The sequence below is a fragment of the Leptidea sinapis genome, chromosome 5 (genome assembly GCF_905404315.1).
Source record: "Leptidea sinapis chromosome 5, ilLepSina1.1, whole genome shotgun sequence".
NCBI lineage: Eukaryota > Metazoa > Arthropoda > Insecta > Lepidoptera > Pieridae > Leptidea > Leptidea sinapis.
In genome coordinates this window covers 4,345,261-4,351,631 of record NC_066269.1, presented here as the reverse complement: position 1 = coordinate 4,351,631, position 6,371 = coordinate 4,345,261, and the positions used below count along the sequence as shown (strand labels likewise).

Here is a 6,371-nt window from a genome sequence, read left to right as displayed (position 1 = left end):
GCAGTTGTAGTGACGCTCAGAATTTTTGGGGTTTCAAGAATCCTGAGCGGCACTGCATTACCATCAGCTGAACGTCCTGCTCATCTTGTCCTTTATTTTCATTAAAAAAAATGTACCGTCGGCATGAATACTGTAATTCTCGAACCGATACGACTTGGGGACCGTAGAGCATTGCTTTGAGGTCTTTACAAAGAATTAACACACACAAGAAACTGTAAGTGGACTAACGGCCGTTTTCAATAACGTATCTCTAGTTACGGATAAATTGTCACCCTTTAATGACAAGATCTTATCTATCCATACTTATGTCCAGTATAGTTATAGTCCAATGCTTTACGTTGATAGGTTATTCAAATGTAAGTAAGCGTTAAAGGATAGATTTGTCTACCTCTAGTAAATTAAACTAAGGGTGGATAGGTTATTGAAAATGGCCGTAAGATCTTTTATACGTCTAGATAGACTATGACAGCTGTGAAAACGTCAAGAAAAATAGAATTTAGAACTAACCTCTATTTTGAGCTATTCACACAAACTAACACAAAGTGTCATACAAATCGCGAATGTACTCTATCTAGACGTATAAATTAAATAATGAAGTAATAATAATAAATAATGAAGTAATTTTATTATTAAAAAAAAAGCATAAATGGCGGCAACGCATCTCATAATTTCTCATCACGCTTTCATTTGCCTCCTCTTATATAAAAAAAAAACAACTGACTTCAAAAATACTATACACAAAACACTAGATATAATATGCAGTAAAAATTATAAAAATAATAACATATTTTTATACAATCTAATTCTTGTAAATATTATTGTTAATTTTGGAATCGATATTGAGTTATTCGTCCAATTGTCGCGCAAATACTTTTACCAAATATAAGACGTTTAAAGTTATTTCATGGATAACATTGTCAGATGTGGACCAGATTACCACGGGAAGCACCAGCTTTCAAATAAAATAAGAATTATCAAAATTGGTTCACCCAGTCATAAGTTCTGATTTAACAAACGTAAAAACATACCGACGTATTGAGAACCTCCTCCTTCTTTTTTTTTTAATGAAAATAAGGGACAAGACGAGCAGGACGTTCAGCTGATGGTAATTGATACGCCCTGCCCATTACAATGCAGTGCCGCTCAGGATTCTTGAAACCCCCAAAAATTCTGAGCGGCATTACAACTGCGCCTGTCACCTTGAGACAAGATATTAAGTCTCATATGCCCAGTAATTTCACTGGCTACGGCGCCCTTCAGACCGAAACACAGTAATGCAATATATTACAGTATGTATGTAATCTATACATTACTGCTTCACGGCAGAAATAGGCGCCGTTGTGGTACCCATAATCTAGCCGGCATCCTGTGCAAAGGAGCCTCCCACTGTAGCACAGTACACAGTAGCAGGTGTACTCAAAGAGATCGGTAATAAAAATTTTAATAGCTTCATTCACAAACATATGTGCCTACCGTGAACGAATTACCTTTACAATTTTCCTACACTATGTGAAAGCATTTGATAAATCAAGAGTTACCTAGTTTTATAATTATTACGACACAGTGATGCAACAGAATATACTGCAACAGCCGTTAATATCTCGAGAATTAAAAAAAACGTCGCTACGATATAAATAGTGTTTACAAAACGGTACAAGACACATGATTAAAGAAAAGCGATGTAACAGAAAATTTCGCACGACTTAACTGCTATTCCGCCTTCCAGTCAGGCCCATACCGCGAGTTCGTCTACACCTACACGACGCCAACAAAACGCGCCAATATTAATTCAATTAAAAAAAAATTATATGACCGTGAAACATGTGATTTTAAACCCAGTGACCCGTACTCCCTGATTTGTGTCAAAGAACAATGGGATTGAGTGAACGGTATCTATTCAATGACTTATTTTGGCGCCAAACTCGGATGACAGTGAGTTTGACAGATGAGCTTCCCGCGCTTTTCCTTCAGGTGCGTTCAAGTTACATATTGATAACAATGTGCTCACATATTGATTAATGATCGTAGACTACTTTCATGCGTTTCATTATAATGTGATGTTTAACTAAAATGCGACTATAAAACATCAGATATTAAAAGAATACGTTCTACAGAATTGTGTCACAAACAAAATAAACGTTGGCCCACTTTTGTTGAATTATTCGCTAAAACCGTTGAGTTCCACATTAAAGATCAAAGCGAGACTACATGGAGTTAGTTAAATTAATGGCTAGAATTAGTTGTTATTATTAGTATTGTATTTTAAAGTATTGGTTTATTGGAATAGTGAAAATTTGCGTCAGATATGACGGGTGAACGGCGTTAGGCGCACGTGGCCGGACGCAACCGTGTTGTGACAACTTTATTTGTGAATCGTGTCGTGTCAAAATTAATCTTCTGTGAGTGCTATGACAAATTGTAGCCCGTGTTAATTATTCTGTGACCAATGGACGTATTCCTGTTACTCTTCAAAGGCCTTAAAATTGATGATGTAAGGTATAGTACAAGACGACTCCTTTGACAGTTTGCAATCTAAATTTGAAATACGAATAGCGTATTTGAGATCTGTCAAAATTTGAAATTATATCTCGTGTTCCAAATTTGAAATTTTACAATTTTAATGGTCGAATGATAATGAATAATTTTGACGGATTGTAATTACAGTGGTTGAGCTTTGTAGTGGATATCACCGCCATTAAAAATTACATTACATTGTTATATAATTCATTAAAATGCTAGAAAAATCTGCTTAATCTTTATATTTAAATCAACGTATGTTTAATGCCTATATGCGTACGTAGGAATGTATTGATACTAATTTAATTACGCAAAGGCAACGCATATTATTCGCATAGTATTTCAATACGATTGCAGAGAGAAATTCTATTTTGAGACATTATTTAATTGATAGCTTATTCGTAATTTAATGTGGAAAATAAGTAAACTTTTATAGTAACAATTCAATTTGAAATAAATTGTTTTAAATTGAAGATGTTATATGATTGTAATTGTTATATTTTACTATCAAAATTACTGTTCTTTCTAAGACTTTTTTTTAGGCTTTATATCTGATAGAACTTCATGTGCACGTTAAGTTATAAATAAATCTCATACACCATAAGGTTACCTGGAAGAGATCGCTGATTAGCGATAAGGTCGCCTAATTGTGCATAACTATTAAGTATTTTGTAGATAACCTTATTGTATATGTTTAGTGCAATAAAGAATTTTCATTCATTCACGTTAATTCAATAGTAGACCCTATTTTTATGCCATTCTAAGGGTTGTGGCCTCGATTTACAATTAAGTAGGTACCTAATAATATTTCAGAAATATTTATATCTTGCTCAGATCTTTTATTTGTCTAGATAGATAGACAGCTGTGAAAACGACGAAAAAAGTTGAGGCTAAGACGTAGCTTTTCACGCACACTAAAGTATCACTCCAGGCCTGTTTTTTATCGGTTGTCTAACAGCAAGAGACTCTATCTAGAGGTATTAATTATTTAACATATCTTGTTAATTTTATGCCCAATATTTTTTTTCGTGCGACGACGGAATTATTTTATGCTTTTAATTTAACTACTAGGCAAATAGAAATTTTACGGTTGAAATTGTACAATGTTGTGTAGTACTGCCCCGGACGAACTCTATACTTCGTTTTTATCACGAAAAATACTCTTACAATTTAGATATAATAATAATATTTGCACACTTTACCAGTCGGAGGCTCCTTTGCACAGGATGCCGGCTAGATTATGGGTACCACAATGGCGCCTATTTGTGCCGTGAAGCAGTAATGTGTAAGCATTATAGTTTCGATCTGAAGGGCGCCATAGCTAGTGAAATTACTGGGCAAATGAGACTTGACATCTTATGTCTCAATGTGACGTGTGCAGTTGTAGTGCCTCTCAGTATTTTTGGGTTATCTGGACGTCCTGCTCGTCTCGTCCCTGATTTTCATAAAAAAAAACTTTTACACAAATTATCTACCGCAAAGTAGACATAGCCTGTACTATGGGTGCAAGACAGCGATATATTTAATACATATAAATTTATATCATTTATACATCTAAATAGAGCCTCTTTCTGCTAGACAACATAAAAAACAGGCCAGGAATATTAGTTTAGTGTGCGTGACAAGCTACGTCTTACAATTGCGATTTCTATAACACTTTGTGTTAGTATGCGTGAATTGCTCAAAATAGAGGTCACTTATAAATTCTATTTTTTTTGGCATTTTCACAGCTGTCATAGTCTATATAGACGTATAAATGATCTAACAATATAAACATCCATGACTCTGAAACAGACAGACAGACAAAAATTCAAAAACATGTTATTTTGGTGTACCGTATATATATTCAAATACATGTAGTAAAAAACGGTTATTTCAATATGTATAGATAAAAATATTTGCACCTACCGGGCTTCGAACCCGGAATTGTACATACAGATGTTCTATGGCTCTACTACTACCATTTTATTCCTTGCTAGACGAGGAAACGGGAATTCATAGAAGTAAAAATAATCTCCACTTACTCTCCTTTGACATGGTTCCTCAGTTGATTCAAGGAGAAAATAGCTTTCACGGAACATTAAGAATGTGATGCGACAAGGTACATATTTAATGTTATTTATTTTTATGTTATGTTTTCGAAGATATATTTATGAAAACGAAAAGATTTTTTTTCGAGAAAGTACAATGAAATATATCCAGTATATAATAATAATATTGACACACTTTTTACACAAATTATCTTCCCCCAAGTTAAGCATATATAGCCTGTGTTATGGGTTACAAGACAATGATATATTTAATACAATATACTTACTTAAACATACATAAATTCATATAAACATACATAAATACATTTAAACATCCATGACTCGGAAACAAACATCCATATTCATCATATAAATGCTTGCACCTACCGGGATTCGAACCCGTATATATTTCATTGTTATAGGATATTATATATATATAAAATACTAGCTGACCCGAAATACGTTGTTCTGTACATAATAAATAAAATATTTTTTTTTATGAATTTGTCTACAATATTTCATAACATCAAGAATTATTTCTTAAAATATGCTCCTTGTTGTTATAATGAAATTGTTTCACAGCAGAACTGTCAATCAATTAAAATCTCATAGAAATAATGTCATACAAAACAAATATTGGAATTAAAATAATTATGGGTCCCAAATCGAAATAAAAACTATCCTATCTCTCAAGTTGGACAAAACTGCACTCCATGAAGTAATCCCCATTAAAATGCGTTCATTAGTTAATGAGATCACTGGAAACAAACATCAGGACACAGGGTTTATATATATTATATTAAGATTATTTAATTATAGGATAATTATAGGATAAATAGGATATAATTAATTAAATTTTGGTTTTAAATTTTCAAAAAATATTGATTTAGGGCGAAGAGAAATTTATAGAGGTCAAGGTTTATATAATATTTTAAAAAATATTCAATTATTTTTAATTTTATACAAATAAATAATTATATGATTTATTTATATAGATTTGGAAACAAAAACAGGATATTAAATCACTTATTGAAAGTCAAAAACTACGAACTGAGAAGAACGAGAAAGAACTGTGCGGGCTTCTTCTTATTTTTAAATAAAATTTTGATACAATCAAATTTATAATTAATAGCCTGATTGCGGTCGCTCCATTCCCAATCTATGGTATCTTTTAGAAGTTCATCTATGAAATAGTAACCAAATAAAATATTTTTACATAAATTTTTGACTTTCCTAATACATTATCTGTTTTGAACACTTTCATTTATGTGAGAATATATTGAGATGTAATTACAGTTAAAATGTTTATTTTCTTAAATTTTTCCTTTAATGATTCCTCAGGACTTATTATAAATAGCGCGAATAGCCCTTTACTGCAGCATAGCTGAGATATTCTGCAGTTGATACATAAGATTTAAAACCTTTAAATTTATTTATTAATAACTTCAGAATTGCGACTGAGACTTTGGTATAAAAGTGTTAAAATTTACCCTTAAAGCTATTGTAGTTAAGTATTTTATGTCTTTGAAAAAATTTACACCGGCATCAGGTTGTGAATAAAATCTTTATTTGTTGCAAAAAGAAAATAAAATTTAGCTTAAAATTACCCTCGACCTCCAAACTAGTATAGCCCCCTCAGTCTCTTCCCAGTTTTGAAATGAAAAATGTCAAAGAAAATAAACAGGAACATATTTTAAGGCAAGTGACTTAAATTAAATGGTGGTTATTGAACTAATGTTGACAACAATAACTATTTTATATATAACTAGCTGACCCAGCAAACGTTGTATTGCCGATATTAAAATCGCGATACAAAAGTAACTA

The 6,371-nt window shown here is 32.2% G+C and overlaps 1 protein-coding gene across 3 annotated transcripts in view; it reads left to right on the top strand.

Moving 5' to 3' along the window:
- Positions 1 to 1,805: 1,805 nt before the first annotated feature.
- LOC126964529 (innexin shaking-B) overlaps positions 1,806 to 6,371 on the top strand; it is a 222,763-nt gene continuing 218,197 nt past the window's right edge. Inside the window, exon 1 of one of the 3 annotated variants that reach the window (XM_050807709.1) lies at positions 1,806 to 1,971. The gene's annotated coding sequence lies outside the window, so the exon portion shown is untranslated. Of the gene's footprint in view, positions 1,972 to 2,057; positions 2,497 to 6,371 lie in introns of those variants that run through there. The other 2 variants (XM_050807708.1, XM_050807707.1) reach the window with 2 other exon arrangements.